Source organism: Chiloscyllium punctatum, chromosome 8 (genome assembly GCF_047496795.1).
Source record: "Chiloscyllium punctatum isolate Juve2018m chromosome 8, sChiPun1.3, whole genome shotgun sequence".
In the NCBI taxonomy this organism is placed as follows: domain Eukaryota; kingdom Metazoa; phylum Chordata; class Chondrichthyes; order Orectolobiformes; family Hemiscylliidae; genus Chiloscyllium; species Chiloscyllium punctatum.
Window position 1 is genome coordinate 54442957 of NC_092746.1, and position 26076 is coordinate 54469032.

At 40.2% G+C, this 26076-nt stretch overlaps 1 protein-coding gene across 3 annotated transcripts in view; it reads right to left on the reverse strand.

Annotated features, from left to right (window-relative positions):
* Nucleotides 1–26076, reverse strand: part of mocos (molybdenum cofactor sulfurase) — a 258546-nt gene that overhangs the window by 139667 nt on the left and 92803 nt on the right. The gene's annotated exons all lie outside the window — the stretch shown is intronic.

A 26076-nucleotide genomic window follows, 5' to 3' on the forward strand; every position in this document is an offset into this window, starting at 1 on the left:
TGCACACTGCTTCCACTCTGACATCTATATAACTTTTGACATGGTTGACCACTATCCTCCTTTAGCAGTTCTTTATTATTCATTTCAATGGCACTAAGCTTGCATTGATTCATGCTTAGCCATCTTATTTTAACTGAAACATGTTCAATATCATTTCTCTTTCCAGAACAGTACTATTATTACTGTTAATCTTAAGGATTATCCTTGATGCCTCCTCTTTATCATCCAAAGATTTAGAGTCAAACTTCACACGTACACAAATCATGCCCTGTTCTATTTTTCTATTACCTCTCCCAACCCCTTCACTACTTCTGTGCTGTTGGTGACTTGGTTTAGTTGTCATACTGTTGCCTTTCTAAGAAAGTTGTGAGTTCAACTTTCACTTCAGAACTCCAGTATATAATTTGGACTGACACTTTACAATAGTACTGAGGAAGTGTTGCACAATAATAAGTGCTGTCATGAGGATGAGCTGTTAAATCACAGCCTAGCTGTTCTCTGCAGTGTATGTAAAAATTCCATGTCACTATTCTAAGTAAAGAGGAGGTTTGCAAGTGCCATAGCTAATAATTGTCCATCAACCAATATTTTTCAAAAAAAATCTGGATATTTATTTCATTGCTGTTTATCAGACCTTTCTTTGTGCAAACTGGATACTGCTTTTCCCTTTATTATAAGAGTAGCTCAACTTCAGAAGTGTTTGATTGGTTGTCAAATGCCTCAGAACATCCAGATTACATAAATCATATAAATATAAGATTTTTTTCTCTGTTCCACCCAAGCTGAGTGTCTGAATTCATATCCTCTCTATTACAAAAACCATCTCCTCCTACACTTGCTGATAAGCCTCAGTACACTGGCTGCAAAACTCTCAAACATGTTTTTGCCACGTTCAGATTTTGGTCTTTCTGTGTTCTCCTAGCCACTCTGCCATCATCATTCACCCTGAACATTTGCTCACCCAAAACCATACTGTTCATTTTGTAACTCCATTGTTTCACTCATCCATCACCATTTGACTTACGATGGCTCCAACTACGCTTATTTAATATATGAATACTCCTATTTAAATCAGCTCATCTCTAAAACAGCTTCCAACACAAATCCTTTCATCCTCCAAACTCTCCACTGAGGTCTCCTGTACAAACACTCCTCCATATCCTCTAAGAGTGTTTTGAATTGGGGGTTTGATTTATTTAAATGCACAAATCCCATATTTTGTTTTGCATGACATATATTTAAAGTCACCAATTCGTATCCAATCTGCATGGATACTTGGGCCTGCTGCACACGAACACAGTTTAGAGCAAATATTATCCTCTTCACACTCCTTCACTCTTCCACTGTTGGCCCTATCTATTGATAACACAATGGAATTTCCTTTCTAAACTCTGCCTTGTCTTCCAAGGCTGTCCTTGAAACCTATTTATTTGACCAAGCAGTTAGTGTTTTCTAACGGTTGAGAAATAAAGCACAACGATTAAGTAAGGAAGTTTCAAATCGAAGGACATAAACCATTTAAAGTGAGTGGACAAACAGAAGGAGAAAGATAATGGAATATTAACCTTTATCTGAAGAATTTATTTATTACAGAATCATAGAATTGTTACAATAGAGGCCATTTGGTCAATGCTGTTTACGTAGGCTCTCTGAGCATTATGATTTATTGCCAATTTCCTGCCATTCCCCGTAACCCTGCACATATGAACATACAACATAAGACCATATTTAAACCATTCAGCCACCTGAGCCAGTTCCAGCATTAAATATGGTCGTGACTGATCTGTTTCTTTTGGCTTAGTGACCAACTTGGACACGGTGGGCTAGAGAGTATCTTTCCACGCTGTAATACTCTACAATTCTGTAATCATTCTATGTTATTCTGGTAGAATGTTCTCATGAGACAGTTTCATTTTGATGACCCTTGATGCCAGCCATTGTGACAAATGGACAAAACTTCCAGTCATGAAAGTGTTGAGATGAAAGGTGAGCAAGTGACCTTAATTCTTGGGAGGTCAAAATTCAGGATCTCAATGACGGGATGAACTTTGCACTTATGTCCGCCAGACTTAAAAGGTGAGTCAACCTACCCAATGCCAATAGTCAGGAAGGCTGGTTACAAAGAGAAAGTGAGGACTGCAGATGCTGGAGATTAGAGTTGAAGAATGTGGTGCTGGAAAAGCACAACCAGTCAGGCAATAATGAAGAACTTATGCCCGAAACATTGATTCTCCTGCTTCTTGGATGCTGCCTGACTGGTTGTGTTTTTCTAGCAACAACAATAGAGCCTGAGAATCGGTGACTTAGATGATAGTTAGGTCTGGCCTAGACAGAGGCAAAACGGTGATCGTACAATGGCAGTGCAAGTTGCGTTGATGGTGATGAGCTCAGGACTGATAGACTGTCTTGTTATTAATCAAAATGGCACAATTTCATGATTACAAATGAAAGCTTTTCACTGTATTTTATAGTATTTGTATTGCAAAATCCACATGAAAATAAAAGATCAAAATCAAACTAATGAATGCATAATGCCACCGCATGCTGTCAGTGCTGTAAAAACATGTTGCTACAACAGCAAAATAGCAAAAACAGCCAGCGCACTGCAGTGGTCTTCTTTCCCAACTTAGAAACGCATGTGGTCAGATATTTGACTGCATGTAAAAGGGATGTACCTGAGCTTAAGGATAAGTATTTGCTATTTTGCTCGTGTAGCAACATGTTTTTAAAGTAATATTTGTGATGGAGTGCTGGTGCAGGCACTACAATTGGAACCAAGAGGGGAAGAGGTAACAATCTCTACGGCAGGGTGATGACAACAACAAAAGGAAGTTAAAGTCAGTGAGTAAGGGAAAAGCATTGTCCAAGAGAAAAAAGCACTATCCTATCAGTTGGTAGAACACTGACAGCATACGGTGGCATCATGCATTCATGAGTCTAATTTTGATCTTTTATTTTCATATGTATGTTACAGTACAAATACTATAAAATAGAGTGAAAAGCTTTCACTTGCTACCATGAAATGGCGCCATTTTGAACAATAACAAGACAGTCTATCAATCCTGAGCTCATCACCATCAACACTACCTGCACTGTCATTGCTCTGTCACCGTTTTGTCGCAGTCTAGACCAGACCTAACCATCATCTAAGTTGCCTATCCTCAGGCACCATCTTTGTTGCTGGGCCAATCCCTGCAACCTGCACCGGACTACTCGACATCAGAGTTGCATCTCTTGCCTTTGGGCCAACCTCATCAATGTTGCCACAATGCTCTTCTGCCACTGCTTTTCTACTGCTCGTGCTAGATCCAACCAACAACAATGTTGCCGATCATCAGGCGCCACCTTTTGCTTTGGGCCTACCTCGCTGACATCAACTTTTCGATGCAGCTGCCACTGATTCCAGGTCCTGTGCTTGTTTCGGAAAAGTAAGTAAGGCTCACTTGAGTTCCGCAGTGAGCTCACTCTCCTCCATGCTAGGCCCACTTGAGATCCACATGCTGGGTTTTTACCTTGTTCTGAGCTTGGAAAGCATTGGCAGCGGGAAGTAATTAGAAGAAAATAAAATAAATGGAAAAAAAGATGAAAAAAAAAGAAAAGCAGTCAGAGCAGATGAGCTCCATCCCCATCTTCAACCAGAGGTTCAGTTCCCAAATTTTACCGAGTGATGAACTGGGAGAAAGTGAGGACTGCAGATGCTGGAGATCAGAGCTGAAAAATGTGTTGCTGGAAAAGCGCAGCAGGTCAGGCAGCATCAAAGCAGAGGAGAATCAAAGTTTCGGGCATAAGCCCTTCTTCAGGAATGACATATATTCCTGAAGAAGGGCTTATGCCCGAAACGTCAATTGTCCTGCTTCTTTGATGCTGCCTGACCTGCTGCGCTTTTCCAGCAACACATTTTTGAGCTAGTGATTAATTGTACATGGTCTTTGACATTCTCTTCACTGGTGTGGTTTATATGTTTTGTCATTTACTCTCTCAATACATTTTTCCATTTCTAATGATTTACTGCTGAGTCTGCCTATCTCTGCAGACACATTAAAAACATTAAAAAACGTGGGCGGAACAGTGGTTAGCACTGTTGCCTCACAGCGTCAGAGACCCGGGTTCAATTCCCGCCTCAGGCGACTGACTGTGTGGAGTTTGCACATTCTCCCCGTGTCTGCGTGGGTTCCCTCCAGGTGCTCCGGTTTCCTCCCACAGTCCAAAGACGTGCAGGTTAGGTGAATTGGCCATGCTAAATTGCCTGTAGGTAAGGGATAAATGTATGGGTGGGTTGCGCTTTGGTGGGTCGGTGTGGACTTGTTGGGCCTAAGGGCCTGTTTCCACACTGAAAAGTAATCTAATCATTATGATTGCACATTTCTAATGAAAATTGACAATGCTTCTTCTATCTATTAAGTCTCAATTTCTTTAACCAGCCTTTTTATGGCATGCTTTGTCAAGTAGTCAAAAAATAATTTGCCTGTTTCAACACAACAAAATAGGTGACAACTTCTCTTTGGGTTCATTTCCCAGGACAGTGCCTTGACTAATCAGAATAAGGTGGTGCCTGTGTTGGACTGGGGTGGACAAAGTTAAAAATCACACAACACCAAGTTATAATCCAACAGGTTTATTTGGAAGTACAAGCTATCAGAATGCTGCTCCTTTGTCAGGTAGCGCTCCGAAAGCAAGTACTTCCAAGTAAACCTGTTGGACTATTAACCTGGTGTTGTATGATTTTTAACTTTGACTCATCAGAGTCAATCTGCCTTGCTTAAATGGATATTGAGTATACCTACTAGAAAAGAGTTTATTTTGTTTCTGCCTTTTATCATAACTTGCAATAGTACATAGCTTTTGGCCTGGACCTAACACTTGGATTAGGTAGCATGTAATTTCTGCAAAAAAACCCAGAATGAATACATTTGTTTAATGACTAACTATGTACGTCAAATCTAAAGAAAGTGAAAGAACGATATGTAAATTTGTTGCAGACACCACCAAATTGTGGGATATTTTGTTTTGTAGCAAATAATGTAAAAAGTTGTAGATGAACAGCAAGAGTTGAAAAAGATGAGCAGTCAAGTAGTTGCTAAAGTTATTGAGGGTTAATAAATTGTGTTTGACAACGAGATTGTGAGGGGAAGGCATTATCATGTACTTGCAGATTCCATTGAGAAGCTTCAAGCTATTCCATGAGTTATAAAAAAAATGACACAAAGGCCAGTACATGCTGCAAATGTTACTTCAAAAAACTCTTCAAAATCCATCACTATGGCATATTTGAGCCAACAGCCTCTTGTCCACTCATTTTGCTCCAAGTTTGAGACAAGGGGGAAATGCTCTCTGACCGAAGAAAAAACACAACAGATTTGTAAAAGTAAATGGTGAATTCTGAATTTGAGGTGCTAACAATTAAAAATTGAATAGTGGATCTCAATTCTCATACACAAGTTTCTAGTCATTTTTATGGTGATTTGTGGAACATCTGTGTCCAACTGTTTAGAGGCAGGAACACTTCTATTATTTTTAAAATTAGGTTCTAACAGTTGAAAGCACAGTTTAATCCAACACAAGTGGGTTAGTTTCATAGCATATGTGCACCTAGCAGCTAAATGGAAGTAGGTACAAAGGGTGGAATCATCTGGGGAATGAACAAAGTGGACTACAGTGAGAAATATCAGAGAATTGCATAAAATTCTGGCGAGATCTAACGCAATGCTGGAATCAACTTGTTGCATTTTGAAACAGACTTCCAGGCATTGAGGTAAGGTTCCTACTAGGCACTGGTGAGATGCCTATTAATAGGAATTACAGCTTGTTAACACCCTCATTAACAATTACCCTCACCTCATTAACATGCAGCTTCACATTCTATGACCTGCTATGAGGAAACGAAAGGTCAATTCCCGACATGAAAGTCAGAGCGGGTACCTGATGACTTGAGCTCACTGCTTAAACCTCCAGGTTGCCATTTGAAAATCTGGCAAAAATATCTCAGGAACACTCTAGGATACCAGCCGAGCACACCTGCATCGACAGATACTGTCATCTGACAACTTCTCTGAATCCTCAAACTATCATTAATGCGGCAATTTTGGGTGCACTGACAACTAGCATTGAAATGCTCGTGCAATGACAGTAGGCATAGGGACAGACCTAGCTCACAAATTGGACCAGGCTGAAAGTTGGAGGTAGAGGTCGTGGGGAATGGTTAGAAATGATCTGTCTGAATACAGTAAGGTAAAAGGGAATGTGAAGACTCTTGTTGGAGGTCAGGGGATGTAACTGAGTCTGGAGCTGAGATTGTCCACTGCGAGCTATGGTTCCTGTGATCACTTGCTGTTTGCTGGAAGCAACAATTTAGAATTAGAATTTGAAACACAATCAGAAAAGGTTTAGAAAAACTTCCAGGGTGGACAGAGCCTGTGCCAATTTGATGGTGTGGTCTCCACTAGGTTCTGAAGATGAGTCACTGAACCAAAAACATTAATCTAATTTCTCTCCACAGATGCTGTCAGATCTGCTGAATTTTCCCAGCAATTTTTGTTTTTGTTTCTAATATTGAATGTTCTTATGTTATGATTACTATTTCCCAAATGCTGCCTGACACTGACACTTAGCCTGCCTCATTTCCTAGGACAAAATCCAGGACCCCTCCCTCGTTGGTAGCATTGGAGATGTACTGTTCCAGAAAGTTCTCCTGCTTACGTTGAAGGAATTTCTCCCTCTCTGTGCCCCACACTCTACTTTTTCCCAGTTAACTTGAGGGTAATTGAAATCATCAACTATCACAACCCTACCTGTCCTGCAGATTGTCATAATCTGCTAACAAATACTCTCTTCTACTTTCTCCCCATGAGCTGGAGGTCTTCCTGTTTATTACACCCTAAACAAATAAGATTCTAATTTGGGAACTGCATAATGTTTAAGGGCAATGATATCATCCTTGACCAAGAATGCTACAATTACTCCCTTTTTACTCACCCTGCCTGATAACCCAAGATGTTAAATATCCAGTTCTGTTCTGGATTGAGCCATGTTTCTGTCAATGCTACAATGTCATGTACGCCACAGCAATTTCTGCTTGCAATTCCCCAATATTTTTCACTACTCCAGGCATTTACATATATATAATATAGCTGTGCCCTTATGTCTTACTTGCCAATTGGAAGGCAACCATTTCCTTGTTCACTCAAGCATTCCCTCACTTTCTTTTTCCCATTCCCTAACTTCTCTCTTTTTGCCATCTCTGGCACGTTCAAATCTAGGCCCTCTACTCAAAAAACCTGTTCTCTGACACTGGCTCCTCCGTGATCTCCTACTCAGTTTTGGTGACTGAGCTGACTTCTCTCAGAATCTTCCTTAGTCACTTCTCACCACCACCCTCTGTTACTCCATTGCATAACTTGTAACTTAAGAGAACAGAGATAATGCTGCCCACAAGTGATCAGGGTCATGTTGGAACAGGCAGTAGGTCAACTGAAGATGCAAATCAATTGCTTGGACAGGTCAGGGATGGGGTAGCGGGGTATTGGCTGCAATGTTTTCTAGGTGGCAAGGTGACCCCCATGCTAGCTCACAGTGCCAGTTCAATTTCAGCCTTGGACAATTGCCTGTATGGAGTTTGCACATTCTCCCCGTGTCAATGTAGCTTTCCTATGGGTGCTCCGCTTTCCCCCACAGTCCAATCATGTGTAGGTTAGGTGGATTGGCCATGCTAAATTGCCCATAGTGTCAAGGGGTATGCAGGCTAGATGGATTAGCCACAGGAAATGCAGGGTTACAGGGACAGGTAGAGGGCATGGCTCTGGGCAAGATGCTCTTCAGTGGGTCAGTATGGACTCACCAGGCTGAATGACCTGCTTATATACTTGCTCTGCATAACTGAAGCAAGTAACGAGGTGATGTGCTAGATGTTGACAGACTAGGTGAATGTAACCAATGTTCCAAGAAGGAGAATGTGCTCGCTTGGAGCACTACAACCCAGCCAGGACTTGATTGACATCTACTTCCAGTAAATGAGAGCTGATGCCACAGAGATTGGTGGAATATAAAATTGTCACTGGTCATTATGCTAGCATTTTATTTGCATTGTGGAGGTGAACTACAGCCATTTGTGTTCACTTTCGTTGCCCATAAATTAAAGATTATCTTTGGAATGTCTGTGATGAACTCCACTGGACAATAAAATTATACTGGTCCGCAGCAGGCATTAGAGAGAGACCAACAGTGATTGGAGCTGGTAAGATGGTATGTGGCTCAGAACAGGCAAGTTATAGGTACAAGGAAATGTGCTAACCCTAACCCTATCCCATGTGCTGTGAGCCACATGGGAGCAGTTGTGCCATTGGTTTGTTGGAGAAAAGCAAGTCCAGAATGCCAATCCATGACCATCTCTGGGGTTTAAAGATGGCATTGGCACTAAGGAGATCAGTCTATTCTGGGATAGCCAGTGAGTGGTGAATATGACCAGTTACAGTAATTTGGAGAATCAGATTAGCATCAGACTAAAAGGTACCACAGGGGTGAATTAAGTAATAAACTAGGCAGGTTTGGGATGATGTAGCGAGAAATCTCTCTCGACCTCAAGGACAGAAACCCTCCATGAAACCCGATGAAATTGACACTTAGTCAAAATATCATAAGATTTGGCCTATAGTTTCTGCAGTGCAGCTTCTGAACCAAAAGGAAAACTATGTTCCTTTGAAGATTTGGTCAAGGATCACAGATTATCTAAAAACAGGTATGGAGTCACTTGTGATTTAAAGAACTTTATTGAGAGATAAATGTTTTATACAGCACATAAGGTAACTAGAATAGACATAAAAGTATTTGATAGTGACTGCAATCAAGTTTACTAGTCCCGTATCAGAACCACGAGGTTTCTGCTGACATAACCAGCCACATTTAGATTAATCAGAAGGCTAGGCAAAGTTAACACCTCCCATTCCAATTCTAAATAAATGATGACACTGCTTATCTCTTGAAGGAACATTTTGTTGAGTTCACTCAGTCATTCAGATAAACAGACATGAAATTTCAACTTATCAGGCTAAGAAGTGTCTTACACTAATGCCTTTGTTACAGTTATGGTCTTTGACTAGATAACAGTCCTTGTGAGACCTCAGCTATCTTTACTTGACTTCTTTTAAGTGAGAGAAGACAGAGAAGGAGACTATTTTCTATTATTCAATTACTTACTTCAGACTCTACAGCATCACTAGACAGTCATTTTGTATATCCTCCAACCTCCTAAGCAAGTCTTCTGCCGATTGCAAATTCCCCTTGCTGCCAAAATCGATCCCTCCATGATGTCCTGATCTTTTCCTCCCTTCTCTCTTGCTGTTTTGCCTTGCCATCAACCTAATCCTTTCTCAATCTTTTGCCTCCAAATCTTTTCATGTTTGTGTTTCAACATCACCCCTTCACTACAGTTTAATATTTATCTTTGTCTTTACTCGTGCCCATGATCTAATATTTATTCCCTTCCCCAAGCCTACACCAATCTTTTCTGACTCCAAAAGATCCTGGGTTGCATTTTTCAATTGCTGTTTTTTTCACCTAGGAATCAGCCAACCTGCCATTTGGCCAGGTGCCAGGCAAGAAATGGAATTTGAAAGTGCTAATGTGGCTCTTAAATGTGGCAGGAACTCCATGTTTCTAGGATTCATCCACTTCAAACACACAACTGTACTCATAAGTACTGTGGCCTATAGTTTTGTCAAGAGAACATAAAAAGTTTGACTTCAATGAGGCAGAATGAAGCTGAAAATTTAAGGTTAGCTAAATGAGTGAAAGTCAATCCCAGTAATTACATTTAGCAGTATAAAAGTTAGATGTACAGAAATGTTGGCATCAGTATAGTCATGACAGTACATTTTCAGCATTTATCATTTCAATCATTATTATATTAATACACGATTACGCTGGAGATAGAAAATAGTCAATCATCTTTTGGAAGCATATGTAAATATGTTTTGGTCATTGAACTTCCATTTAGCATAGAAATATGGCAATGCATCCATCTGAGCAGAAAGGAGTGAGGTGGGAGATGCTATATGTTTAAGCAGAAATAACAGGCTCAAAACCTTACATTATATGATGTATCAACAACTGTCTCAAATACAACTGTGCCCTTGTCAAGATTTATTCCTACTGCTTCACAAATCTTTTTTGCATTGATGATGACACTGTGGAATTTTATGCCTCCATCGATTATTTTGATAGATTGCAGTATTCAACATTTCAAAGAACATTCTTTGCACCATCTTTCAAGTAAACTGAATCAGAACACTGCTTACATAGGATGCAGGTCTAATCATAGCTCAGGGTATAAAATCACGTTAGTTGTATGTAACACTGCAATGATAGTTGGACAGAACCAGCAGACCCGCTTTTTAAAATCTTAATCACTTAACCAATCCAAGATCCAGAAGATTTACATTACAGATCTGAAAATATTTAAATCTAACTTGGCATACTGAGAAAAGAAAGATAATAATGGTTCCTCCATTTATCCCATGAAATGTTATCAGTTTGAAGACCTCAATTAAAGGAGGCAAGTTAGTTCTTCTCCACATCCCATGTAAAAATAAAACGTTCTACATGAAAAGGCAAGAATGTACATGAAAACCCAGAAAAAGTGGCAACTTGAATCCAAATTTGGCTCAAACAAGGCAAGAAGCAAACAGTAATGGTTAAAAGGTGTTTTCTGTGACTGGAAGGCTAATTTGAAAGGTTTAGTGTTAAATATATCAATTATTTTGCATTTGTTGAAAAGGGATACAGTTAAGAAGTTTGCAGCCAACACAGAAATTTGACGTACAGCTGATAATGAAGAGGAGGAAAACAAGACTCAACCAACATCAACATGGAAATCTTATTCCAATTCCTGCTGGCAAGAGTGGGAAAGATTCCTGGTCAGCCAGCTGATGGAAAGAAGTTGAAGCCACTACCCTCACTCTTCATAGTTGCAGGCTACAAAATGCACTTCCCAACATCATAGGGTTCTATTCCCATTCCAGAACTTGGATTGAAAAGATGCCTCCATCCCCTATCTGTGATTGTCCTACCAGGGACTGGACACATGGTCAGGTAGAGAATTTATGAAGAAGATACCTAATTTGTGAGAATTTATTACATAACTTAAACATATTATTTTATGCACTTTTCAGCATGTAATTCCACACATCAACTATATCCAGCCATAAATGCTTTATCCCAAGAATATTCAGCCATATCCCAAGAATCAAAACATATTAAAACTATTTCAGCCCAGAAGAATGAATAATAGATCAGATACTGAAGAAATATTGCCTGTTTCTTCTATAAATGTTGACTGACTAGCTGTTTTCCAGTTGCAGTTGTCTGATAAAGAGGATGCTTTGATATATCATAGTAAAACATTTGCATTTCTAAGAATGTGCTGCACAATGAATTCCTGGATCCAAATTCATGCTTCACAGGTTATTGGAGAGGCAGCTTGTAGATAACTAAATAGAGACATCTGCATAGTCGGAATGCAGACAAGAGAAAGTAAAGGGAGTGCCATTAGCCATATTCATGTATTAGTGTGAGTTTGAATAGAAGTTTGCAATCATGTAAAATTGCAAAATACTACCACAATATAGATCTTTATAAAGTGTGTCATGTCTGCTGTGTTTTCTGTCACAATCAGACCAATAATTAATCAGCCAGTAAGCAAAGTTTTAACACTGAAATTTAATTGAAATTAAATACAGATTACTTCCTGGCAGAGCTGCAAACAACTTTGGAGCAGGTATAGGTCATTCAGACATTCAAACCTGCGTAACTATTGAATAAAATTATGACTGATATGTTTGTGGACTCAATTCTATCTTCCTGTCTGCACCCCACAACCTGTGATTCCCATTATTTATTAAAAATCTAACTCTGCCTTGAATAAAGAAAGTGTTTTTTGAGGAAGATAATTCCATATACTAATGACCTACAGAGAAAAAAAACTCCTCATCCCCATATTAAGGGGAAAAAAGCAGAAACAAGATAAAACCTGAGTTTTCTTTGATCATGAAGAGTGTTTTACTTCCTTTGTTACTAAATTATGGCGAATGTTTAAGTAAATATTTGCAAGTGAAGTCAATGTATTGTGCAAGTGTCTTAAATAATTTTAATGTATGTGGTTAGATTGATGTCACCATAGCTTCAAATATGTAATGCCAGCGGTTCCAATGGTCAACACTGCCCTTAAATTATTCTCATGCTTTTAATGTTTATATTTCACTTCAGAAAATTCTAAATCTAATACAGGTGATGGGATTCTGTGAGCTCATAGATTAGTGTGGAATGTCACCAATCACAGACATGGATCAGGGATTTCAGCGTGCGTTATATATGTTTTTTTTGATTATTTCAAACAATGTTAAGAAAATAACTCATGGCTTTCATTCAAATTTCTAGTCCATGTGGAAACACATAGATAAGGCTCTCTGCAATTTGCACACACTTGGAAGATTATATTTGGTAAATATGCCTGTTAAATATATTCAAATTCCATGTCCTCCAGCACTTTAACATAAGTATTTTGGTTCCAAGAATTTGTGGGCCCATGCTACCAACAGTGTAGGGACTGATGGCTACTGTTTTTTCTGAAGTAATGCAGAAATCTCTTGGCAATATCATTAGTAACAGTACAATATAGGGATATGTTGAAAGCCAGCCAGAAGAGGGGACGGGAATTGTGATGCTGGTATGCTATTAATGTAGAGATCAAAGATTTACTTGGGTGGGTTTTGGAGCTAGGGTAAGAAATTTGTTACCGTAGGATCGAATTCCATGGCAGCATTTTTTTTTTAATGATAACATTCGTAAATGATCATCCAAACAAGTTAAGAAAATGCGTAAAACTATTTGGAGGTGATTTCAATCTCTTACATCAAGGACAATCAAGATTACATCAATTATCTGCAAGATGATCTTCGAAAATAAGACAGGATCAATGGGACATGGCCTTCAGAGCCAAAAATGCCAAGTCATGCATTACCAGGGAAAACGATCCAACAAGTCTTAAGTCCTATGATCAAGTAATCTAACAGTTAGATACATAATCATAGCTGGGGGAGTTCATCTTAGAAATAATCTTTAATGGGGATTGCACATTCAACTGGTAATATCCAAAGCAAAGAGGGTTCTTGGATTTCAGAGTTATATCACAGCAAACATTTGTTCATCCAATTCTGGAGTATGCAAGAGGTGGGTGGGACCCATAAAAAGTGAGAAATAATTGAAAGATATATTGCACAAAGAGATGACCATCCATAGGAGCTATAAAACTACAAAGTACAAAAACTATAAAGACCATTTAGTTCCAAAGCAGGATATCAACAATCTTTCTTCCCAAGGAAAATCTCACAATGGAACAAGCTGCCAAAAGAAACTATCACAGCCCAAACATATGAGGTGCATACCTAGCAAGGTAGATTTCTTCCCTCAAGTCCAATGTTTTTCTTTTGAAGACTTATGACTTCTTCATAGATAAACCTTTTTTTTTTGGCAATAATGTTTAAAGTGTATGGGCAAAGCTTGACTGTGTTAACCAGCTCATGAAAAGCTCAGTCATACATGACCAGGTTTGTTGTAGTTAAACACTTACAATCAAAGGAAAGAAGGCTGACCGAGTGTGTAAACCTACCTAATTGAGACAGCCACACATGCTGACACAAGAAAACCTGACCAGGCAAAGCAAACAAAGCTCAATTGAAAATGGGACTAAAATGTAAAAGGGATCTGAAATTAAAGGGGACTCAAGAGATTCACAAAAATGTTTTGGTTGGAATGGAATAGTAGGAATGGAACTTAAACTGAATGATACATGAAAGAACTGAAAGGATAGAGGGAGCAAACTTTTATAGATTACAGAGACAGCGAATAGGGCAAATGAAGGGTGGGAGCTGCATATTAAGGATGGAGAACATGATGGGACAATTAGGGGAGAGAGAACAAAGAGGTTAAAATAATAAGGGCTGGTATAAAGATCAGGCAGGACATAGGATCTTAGGGAAAGAGCAGGAACACCGAGGGAGATCATGAAATGTCTGACAGCTAAAGTGAGAGATTTGAGGAGGACTAGAGATACTGATAGAAAGAATAAGAACAGCACCTCCAATTATGGTGGACAAAGTGTTCTTTAGAGGAGGAGGGTAAAGGTGAATGAGTTAAAGAGAAGTTTACAACCACCACCTTTCTCTAAATTGATCTTCTAAATAAGACCTCCCAGAACAAATGAAGTTCAAATGGAAAGAGACCCTAAATCTACTTGCATGTGTTCCTGCACAGTGCAGTTACACCCGTCTGAGGGAACTGAAACAGATACGGAAAAATACTATTATGCAAATACTCAGTTAACAGCTTCACACTGAAGTGAAGCACTCACTGTAGAGTAAATATAAATAGGCTCTTGCAGCTCCAGAAACTAATATTACAACCATGTCAAGGAGGGTACAAAAGAATCACCATCAGTTGTGACTGTGCTGGGGTGGTAAGCATGCTTATTTCACATTCAGACATGCAAGAGCATTCAAAAGCAGTTTACATGCAAGTTAAGAATGCTGGATGAAACATGCGGGCTCTCGGTTACAGGACTTTGTCATCGGAGATAGTGAAGGCCATCAAGAATCAGTATCTGCTAATTAGCATGTGCATGAAAACAATGTAGAACTCAAGGCTACAAATACCTTGCACGTGGAATTATCAGGAAGAGGCAAACCAGTCAGGATGCACCTCACCATATAAAGGTGGTTGTAGAGCAGGCTTTCACTCAATACATGAGTAAAGACCAAAATGAAAGATTGACTATGTCAGGACCTCAAATAAAATACTCCATGCTAGATATTTAAGCTGAACTAACTTTACTAAGGTTAAAGTAAAGGAAGAAAGAGGAGGAGAAGAAGGAGTAAAAAATACCAACAAAACTAGACAAGTGAGGTTTGGAGCCTGAATGTGTGGATGAGCTAAAAGAGATGAGCCAGGATTTTCAGCATCATCAAGCAGACTAACGAGAGAGTGTGAACCGAAAGCATGGCAAATGAGTGGAAGGCAGGGTGAGAGATGTTTTTGCATTACAAGTGAAGCTGTAACCAACATTTACTACCTCCTACAGGCTGAGCTACCAACATGTGGCTTGGAAGGAGCCACATTACCTGTGACGCTGAAGATAATAATATTATTGAACTTTTTTGACACCAACTCCTTTCAAATCTCAACTGGCACTCAATGTGACCACAATTACTGCAGATGTTCACATGTTATCCATGGAACTGTCACAAAGTTACATCCTGTACAACTCCCATGTTCCATAGATGTTTGCCGCACTGCATCATCTTCAGGGCTGGTTTGTGAGTAACAAAGGATACCCACAGAATGCATAGCTAGTGTGCCCAGTACAGAACCTTCATAGATAGTTGGACAGTACTCTAATACTACCCATGCATCTACAAGGGTTATCATTGAACACACAGGTCTTCTGAAGACCTATTAATCACCTGTCAACCTCACAAATCCCAATGAGTTCAAGGACAACTGCCTATAAGTTGTTCATTTATGAGCCAAATTCCGATGTTTCCTGACTCCCACACTAAATTGGAGACAGTTTACCGAACATCAGGAATGAGAAGTAAGTACTTGTATCCACTTCTCCCATGAACCCTGCTGCCATGCTTGCAGTGGAAGGCCTCAGGAACTTCAACACAATCAATATTCCTTTCTCCATGGATACTGCTTGCCTAGTATTTTCAGTTATTTATGTTTTTATTACAGATTACTAAAATATGCCATATCCATGAGTAAAATGTACAAAACAAGGAGCTGAAACAATAACCACAAATTATTCCCTTGGACTAGATGTGACACTTCCTATTATTCTTAATTAGTTTTTAAAAATGACATTTTAAGAATATCTTCAGAATATGTTGAATAATTACCTGGGAACTGGAGAATGATGAGCGTTGTTTTAATATTTTTGAAAACTCAGGTAGTGAATTGGGGTTCACTAGTATTTGTAATTAACCATCTCATAAAGGTACTAAAACAATGCCTAGAAATGGTTGCTAAATTGCAAAGCTTGACTGAGAACTGCCTTATCAGGAAGGTGGCAAAACATGGTGAAAAATGGAAATTTACTGGAAAAAAAAGCATTACATAAGAAATTACTTTCATGGAGTTTCATGTTAATCTTCCAGCAATATAATAAGAATGTGATATTGGAAAATTTAACCACTTGCCAATCCAGCCTGTAATTCTAGTAGTACACTGTTGGAGAGGTAATTGGCTTGGTTGGATTTCCCCTGTTTTTTGTGCAAGTATGTGATCTGGACAATTTTCCACATTACTAAGTAGATGCCAGTGTTCCCAATGTACTAAAGGAGCTTAAATAGGGGCACAGCTAATTATTGAGTACAGATTTCCAGTACTATTGTCAAAATGTTGTCAAAGCCAGTAGCCCTTGCAATATCCAGTGCCTTCAACCATTTCTTGATATAGAGTGAATCAAATTTGCCAAAGACTGGCATCTATGATTCTGGGAACTTTACGAGGAGGTCAAGTTGGATCATTCACTTTGGACCTGTAGGTGAAGGTAGCTGTAAATGCTTCAGCCTTGTCTTTTGCACTACCCCATCATTGAGGATGGGGATATTTATGGAATATCTTTCTCCTGTTCGTTGTTTAATTGGCCACAATATGAACGGTTGCAGTAGGACAGCAGAGCTTAGACCTGATCCCTTGGCCGTTAGACCATTTAGCTGTATCTGTTACATGTTACTTCTACTGTTTGACAAAACTATATTTCTTGTTTAGTTTTACCAGGTTTAAACCTCAATTTTAGATATGCGTGTTGGTGTCTGTGGCAATGTAAGAAGTGATTTTGTGACAGTGACTATGGCAGACTGCTACTTGATTATTGTCTGAGATAACTCTCCTAATTTTGAAACTATCCCCAGATATTTACATGGAGGCCGTTACAGAGTCAACAGGGCTTGTGTTTGTCACTGCCATTTCCATTGCCATTGCCTGGATCAATGTTGGGTAGTTCATCCAGTTTCATTTTTTCAGACTTTGTATCAGCTTCATACAACTGAATGACTTCCTATGTCACTTCAAAGGACATTTAAAGGTAGTACCTATTGCTCTGATGGCAACATAATTTAAAGGACCTATATATCATAAAACAAAAAGTCAGTGTGTGTTGTGCCTTGAATCTATTCCATTCCACTGCTCTTCATTCATTCCACATCGAGACAGTCTATCCCACGAAAACTGCTTGCATATCAAGAAAGTTGGGTGGAATGAAAATAGAGGTGGATTCATTGCTTGAAAGTCTGGGTTTAGGTCATGAACAACCTTAAAAATCCATTCATCTCATTTAACAGTGAAATTACATCATATGATCTCCCAGCCAATGTCCATTGATGGAGACATCTTGGATTCATCTACAGCTGAAAAATGTGTTGCTGGAAAAGCGCAGCAGGTCAGGCAGCATCCAAGGAGCAGGAGAATCGACGTTTCGGGCATAAGCCCTTCTTCAGGAATGCTGCCTGACCTGCTGCGCTTTTCCAGCAACACATTTTTCAGCTCCAGCATCTGCAGTCCTCACTTTCTCCTACTTCTTCTACAGCTTCCAGGCTAGCACATGTGATTTAGTCAATGCTAAAGCTTGAGGTCGATGGCCATGTTCTACATTAATGATCAATAACCAACCTACAGGAAAAGCCTGATGCATGCTTTGATGAAACATCAACTTCATTATCTTTTCCCAGATATTTCCGGTATTTTCTGTTTTTTATTTCAAATTTCAAGCATCTATAGAATCTCCAAAAAACATTCGACAAGGTGCCGCACAAAAGGCTGCTGCACAAGATAAAGATGCATGGCATTATAGGTGATGTATTAGCATGGTTTAGGTCAGAGTGGTGTTGGAAAAGCACAGCAGGTCAGGCAGCATCCGAGGAGCAAGAAAATCGATGTTTCGGGCAAAAGCCCTTCATCAGGAATAGAGCCAGGAAGCCTCCAGGGTGGAGAGATAAATGGGGGGTGAGGAGCTGGGGAGAAGGTAGCAAACAGTACAATAGGTGAATGGGGGTGGGATAGAGGTGATAGGTCAGAGGGGAGGGTGGAGCGGATAGGTGGGAAGTGAGATTGGCAGGTAGGACAGGTCATGAGGACAGTGCTGAGCTGGAAGGTTGGAACTGGGGTTAGGTGGGGGAGAGAGGAAATGTCATTTATTGTATCCGTTGCTCTCAATGCAGTCTCCTTTACATTGGGGAGACTGGACGCCTCCTCGTAGAGCACTTCAAGGAACATCTCCGAGACACCCGCAACAATCAACCACACCGCCCCGTGGCCCAACATTTCAACTCCCCCTCCCACTCTGCCGAGGACATGCAAGTCCTGGACCTCCTCCACCGCCGCTCCCTCATCACCCAACGCCTGGAGGAAGAATGCCTCATCTTCCGCCTCGGAACACTTCAACCCCAGGGCATCAATGTGGACTTCACCAGTTTCCTCATTTCCCCTCTTCCCACCTTACCCCAGTTCCAACCTTCCAGTTCAGCACTGTCCTCAAGATGATTGGTAGGGCAAAGTGTGCAGAGGACTGTGAAAGTTTGCAGAAGGATATAGACAGATTAAGTGAGTGGGCAGATGGAATACAATGTTGATAAATGTGAAGTCATCCATTTTGGCAGAAATAACAGTAATAAGGACTATTATTTGAAAGATAAAAAAATTGCAGCATGCTGCTTTGCAGAGGGGCATGGGTGTCCTTGTGCATGAATCATAGAAAGTTGGTTTGCAGGTGCAACAGGCAATTAAGAAGGCAAATGAAATTTTGTCCTTCATTGCCAGAGGATGGAGTTTATAAACAGGGAGGTTATGTTACAGATGTATAGGATGCTGATGAGGCCACACCTGGAGTACTACTTGCAGTTTTGGTCTCCTTACTTGAGAAAGGATATACTGGCACTAGAGCGGTTGCAGAGGAGATTTACTAGGTTGATTCCAGAGTTGAGCGGATTGGCTTATGAGGAGAGACTGAGTAGACTGGGATTATATTCATTGGAATTTAGAAGAATGAGGGGGGAATCTTATAGAAACATACAAAATTATGAAGGGAACAGATAAAAGCAGGGAGGATGTTTCCACTGACAAGTGAAACTAGAAAAAGAAACATAGCCTCAAACTTAGGGATAGCAGAGTTAGAACTGCATTGAGAAGGAACTTCTTCACCCAAAGGGTTGTGAATTTGTGAAATTCCCTGCCCAGTGAGGCAGTTGAGGCTTCCTCATTGAATGTTTTTAAAGCTAAGATTGATAATTTTTTTGAACAGTAAAGGAAGGGTAATGGTGAGAGGAGCTAAGGTCAGCCATGATCTTACTGAATGGCAGAGCGGGCTCGAACTGCCAGGTGGTCTATGTCTGCTTCTGATTCTTATGTATTTTGCTTTGGCACATGATAAACATGCCCAATCTAAATCAATAATGCTCGCTGACATTAAATGCAATGATAAATTTCACTTCAGACTGTGTTTGTTTTTGACTTTGCGTCTTTCAGCACTATTCTGAGCCATTCTGCTCCTCGAAGCTGTTGAACAGGGAGCACTCTTAATTCTCACTCAAATCCAAAGCTTTGAACTAGAGGCTCTGTACGCTCTATTCTCTTCATCTGATTCAGCCCCTATTTCCCAACACATAAACAACTTCTGAGGAATTTTCCTGCATTTCTCCTTTTCAGATGAATCTGAAATGCTCTCACCATCTGAAGTGCAGTCTCAGACAAACCTAACATTCCTAATGGCCCTTGAACTTACAAGGGTATTCTTGAGTTAAGAATCAACCACATTGCTGTGGGTCCAGAGTAAACATGTCAATAAGCTTTGTATGAGCGATAGGGAGGGAACAAAAATCCTGAATGAGTTGGGCAATTTGAAGCACCTTCTAAGGGAAGATGGGATTAGATAGGCAACTGGATGTCTTTGGGTTGACATGGACAAGATGGGCCAAATGGCCCCCTTCTGTGCTGTATCATTACTATGGTTTTATGGGAACTGAACTGGCAAGTCTTACATTTTTTTCTCTTCTTTAAACGTCTAAAGTTCAATAATCCAGTCAAAAGGTTATAAGGTGGTATGCTTTGGGGAATTTAGAACACTAGAGGAAAAGGTGCAGTAGGAGCAGGCAGTTATTTTTGTCAGGCTACATCCTTTCTCTTCAACTGAACGTAAATAAATCAACCAGTGTCACTGCAGGGCTGTGGAGTGTTGATAGGTTCAGCATTTTATATGTATAAGCAATTTTTTTATGAAGGGATTAACTAAGGGACTTAAGGGGAGTCACGACAACAGAGCTTGAACTTGTGATATGCTCAAGCATCAAAGCCTCTGTTGTCCCTGGTGACCACATGTGCAGGAAGTGTGTCCACCTGCAGCAACTGGCTAACTGCATTTCACAGTGGGAGCTGCAGGTAAATTCACTGCATCATATGTGCTGAGAATGTCATAGATAGCACATTCAGCGATGTGACCACACTGCAGGTGAAGACTGAATAGGCAAAAAGGATATGGCTTGACCACCAGCCAGAGTCGAAGGAGGCAAATACTGCAGGAGTCCCCTGTGGCCATCTCCTTTTCTAACAGATGTACAGTTTTGTATATTGTTGGGGAGGATGACAGGTGAAAGCAGCAGAAGCCAACTTTATGGCACCACGGGTGGGCCTACTATACAACAGGGAAGAAGAATGGCAGTGCTGTGGTGGTTGAGGATTCAACTATTAGGGGAACAGACAGGTGTTTCTGTGGCTGCAGAAGAGACTCCAGAATGATATGTTGCCTCCCTGGTGTCTGGGTCAGAAATTGCACTGAATGGATGCACGACATTTTGAAAGGGGAGGGCAAACACAGATTGTGGTGCATATTGGTACAAACGAAACAAGTACAAAAAGGGAGAAGGTCCTGCAAGCAGTATTTAGGGAGGTGGGAAATAGGTTAAATAATAGGAACCAAAAGGTAGTAATTTCCAAATTACTTCTGGTGCCACAACTTAGTAGTTATAGAAATAACAACATAGAACATGACAGTGCAGGACAGGCCCTTCAGCCCTCAATGTTGCGCTGACCTGTGGAACTAATCTGAAGCCCATCTATCCTACACTACTCCATTTTCATCCAAATGTTTATCCAATGACCATTCAAATTCCCTTAACGTTGACAAGTCTAGTACAGTTGCAGTCAGGGTGTTCCACACCATTACTCTCTGAGGAAAAAAACTACCTCTGATATCTGTCCTATATCTATCACCCCTCAATTTAAAGCTATGTCTCCTCAAGCTAGCCATCACCATCTGAGAAAAAAGGGTCTCACTGTCCATCCTATCTAATCCTCTGATCATCTTATATGTCTCAATTAAGTCACCTCTCAACCTTCTTCTCAATAATGAAAACAGCCTCACGTCCCTCAGCCGTTCCTCATCAGACCTTCCCTCCATAAAACCATAAGACACAGGAATGGAAGTAAGGCCATTCGGCCCATCGAGTCCACTCAGCCATTCAATCATGGCTGATGGGCATTTCAATGCCACTTCTCCATACTCTCCCTTAATCCCTTAATTCCTTGCGAGATTGAAAATATATCAATCTCTACCTTGAAAACATTTAACGTCCCAGTCTCCACTGCGCTCTGTGGCAATGAATTCCACAGGCTCACCACTCTCTGGCTGAAGAAATGTCTCCTCATTTCTGTTTTAAATTGACCCCCACTAATCCCAAGGGTCCTAGTATCCCCGTTTGACGGAAACAAATTCCCAGCGTCCATGCTTTCTAAGTCATGCATTATCTTGTAAGTTTCTATTAGATCTCCCCTCAATCTTCTAATCTCTAATGAATACAATCCTAGGATCCTCAGCCGTTCATCCTAGGTTAGGCCCACCATTCCAGGGATCATCCGTGTGAATCTCCACTGGACACGTTCCAGTGCCACAATGTCCTTCCTGAGATGTGGGGCCCAAAACTGGACACAATATTCTAAATGGGGCCTAACCAGAGCTTTACAAAGTCTCAGCAGACATCGCTGCTTTTACATTCCAATCCTCTTGAGATAAATGACAACACTACATTTGCTTTCTTAACCACAGACTTAACCTGCATTCCATACCAGGCAACATTCCAGTAAATCGCCTCTGAACCCATTCCAAAGCTTCCACATCCTTCCGATAATGCAGTGGCCAGAACTGTACACAATACTCCAAGTGCAACTGCACCAGAGTTTTGTACAGTTGCAACATGACCTCGTGGCTCCGAAACTCAATCCTTCCACCAATAAAACCTAACACACTGTATGCCTTCTTAACAATGCTACCAACCTTGGTGGCAACTTTCAGGGATCTATGTACATGAACACAGAGATCTCTCTGCTCATCTACACTGCCAAGAATCTTCCTATTAGGCCAGTATTCTGCAGTCCTGTTGCTCCTTCCAAAGTGAACCTCACACTTTACCACATTAAACTCCATTTGCTAACTCTCAGCCCAGCTCTGCAGCTTATCTATGACCCTCTGTAACCTGTAACATCCTTTGGCACTGTCCACTACTCCACCGACCTTAGCATCATCTGCAAATTTACCAACCCATCTTTCTACGCCCTCATCCAGGTCATTTATAAAAATGACAAACAGCAGTTGCCCCAAGACAAATCCTAACTGAACTCCAGGGTGAATATTTCCTACCAACCACAACCCTCTGTGTTCTTTCAGCTACCAATTACTGATCCAAACTGCTAAATCACCCTCAATCCCACGTCTCCGTATTTTGTGCAATAGACTACCATGGGAATCTTATCAAATGTCTTACTGAAATCCATATACACCACATCAACCGCTTTACCCTCATCCATCTGTTTGGTCACATTCTCAAAGAACTCAATAAGGTTTGTGAGGTACCTTTCACAAAACCATGCTGACTATCCCCAATCAACTTATTCCTTTCTAGATGATCATAAATCCTATCTCTTATAAGCTTTTTCAACACTTTACCCACAACCAAAGTAAGGCTCACTGGTCTATAATTATCAGGGTTGTCTCTACTCCCCTTCTTGAACAACGGGACAACACTTGCTATCCTCCAATCTTCTGGCATTATTCCTGCAGACAATGATGACATAAAGGTCAAAGCCATAGGCTCTGCAATATCCTCCCTGGTTTCCCAGAGAATCCTATGATAAATCCCATCCAGCCAAGGGGACTTATCTATTTTCACTCTTTCCAGAATCGCTAACAACTCCTCCTTATGAACCTCAATCCCGTCTAGTTTAGTAGCCTGCATCTCAGTATTCTCCTCGACAACAATGTCTTTTTCCAGTGTGAAGACTGATGAAAAATATTCATTTAGCGCTTCTCCTATCTTCTCAGACTCCACGCACAACTTCTCACTACTGTCCTTGATTGGCCTAATCTTACTCTAGTCATCCTTTTATTTCTGATATACCTATAGAAAGCTTTAGGGTTTTCCTTGATCCCATCTGCCAATGACTTTTCATGTCCCCTCCTGACTCTTCTTAGTTCTCTCTTTAGGTCTTTCCTGGCTAGCTTGTAACTCTCAAGTGCCCCTAACTGATCCTTCACATCTCATCCTAACAAAAGTTTTCTTCTTCCTCTTGACAAAAAGGTTCAATGTCCTTAGTAAACCACAGCTCCGTCGATCGGCCACTTCCTTCCTACCTGACAGGTACAAACTTATCAAGGATGTACAACAGCTGTTCCTTGAATAAGCTCCACATTTCTATCGTGCCCAGCCCCTGCAGTTTCCTTCCCTATCCTATGCATCCTAAGTCTTGCCTAATCGCATCTTAATTACCTTACCCCAGTTATAACGCTTGCCTTGCGGTATATACCTATCCCTTTCCAACGCTAAAGTAAGCATAACCGAATTGTGGTCACTATCACCAAAGTGCTCACCTACCTCCAAATTTAACACTTGGCCAAGTTCATTACCCAATAACAAATCCAATGTGGCCTTGCCCCTTGTTGGTCTGTCTATATATGGTGTCAGGAAACCCTCCTGCACACATTGGACAAAAACTGATCCATCTAAATTCCCAAAACTATAATATTTCCAGTCAATATTTGGAAAGTTAAAAGCCCCCTAAACAACTACCCTATTAGTCTCACTCCTATCTAGAATCATCTTTGCTTTCCTCTATGTCTCTGAAACTATTCAGAGGCCTATAGAAAACTCCCAACAGGGTGACTTCTCTTCTCCTGTTTCTAACCTTAGCCCATACTTGTTCAGAAGATGAGTCCTCAAATGTCTTTTCTGCCACCATAATACTGTCCTTGACTAACAATGCCACATGTCCCCCTCTTTTACCAGCTTCTCTAGTCTTACTGAAACATCTAAATCCTGGAACCTGTAGCAACTATTCCTGTCTCTGCTATATCCATATCTCCAAAATGGCAACAACATCGAGGTCCCAGGTACAAATGCATGCTGCATGCTGGATGTCACTACCTATAACAGTAGTAGATGCAGAAATGTTCATAACATTTAAGTAGTATTTAGAGAGACACGTGCAATGCCAAGGCATACAAAGTTATGGGCCATATGCTAGAAATTGGGGTTAGATTAGTTAGGTGGTTGTTTCTGACTCGTACAGACTTGATGGGTCAAAGGGCCTTTTTTCTGTTGCAGATTTCTAATTTTATACTAAACCTGCTCAGAAACAGGGAGGACTCAAAAGGTAGTCACACTACCAATACACCACAAGAGCCTCTATGACCCTACATATGTTAGACTTCCTTCCTGGCAGGACAATAAACACACCAGATGGATTTTTGCAAAAATTGATATTAGTTGTCATGATCATTATTAATGAGGTTAGCCCCACCATCATTACTACTCTTCAAAATAGAAATTGACAGATTTTTGGACACTAAGTGAACTAATGAATATGAGGAAGTGAGGGAAGGTGGAATTATGGTAGAGGATCGGTCACATTCTTGCTGAATGCCAAACCAGGCTGTAAAAGGGCCAAATGGCCTATTCCAGCTTTTACATCTTGTGCTTGCAGGAGATTATGCAGCAACCTTGGAGAAAGCTCAAATGAATCAGTCAACTTGTTTTCGTTTTAAGTAAGAGGTGGATGATGCATGGTGCATCACAGTGCAAATAAAAGAAAGAAAAACTACATTCCTCAATTACTTCAATAATAACTACTTAACTGGAGTTAAACCATTTGTAGCAAGTAATGTCAGTAAAAAGAAAAAGCTAAATACTTATAATTGCCTCTTTTACATGTCAGGATGAGAACAAATACAGTATAATTATATAAATTGTGCTCCTTCACAGATATTCATTCTTTAGCCAGTCATTTATACCAAGTTCACTGTAATTCTTAGAAGGTGACAAGAATAGTACAGAATAATGCAATGCCATTTGATGTTAAAATATTTTTTTTTTACTTTTTTAGTAAATGTTATATCACCCTTTACTTCCCTCCAGAGTTAATGATTAAAGGTTGTCTATGTTAAATTACAATTGTGAAAGTTGGGGCGATACTAACAGAGGTGTCTTCAAGTATACGGTTTTAGTGCAGGGAAAGCTCTTTCATAGAAAGTGGCTAAAGCAGAGATCTTCACATGTTTTTGGGAAGATTGGATAAATAAGTGAATTAGATTAAATATTCGAATAAAAAATATAGACCCCTGGGGAGGGAAGAGAGGGTAGGAATAGTTTTAGATTAATGTTTCAAAGAATGGTACAAAAACGATGTATTGAATAGTTTCTCACTGTGCTATAAATGTTCTTTGTTAAATGGTACAGTATTAACATGAAATCTCATGTAGGATTTAACTTACAAGCACTTTTTGAACAAAAGATGAGGAAGTGATTAGCAGAAAATATGTAGAAGCTTGAAAAGAAAATATTTTTTGACTGAAATACTCATAGTTTAAATTAAAATATTACCCAGTCATTTTTAATATTTCTTACAAATGCATGAGGTGAAATGGCCTGAATTAATTCTTAAAAGTTCCAAGCACATTCTTTCTGTGAGATTCCCCTCCACTCAATTCAG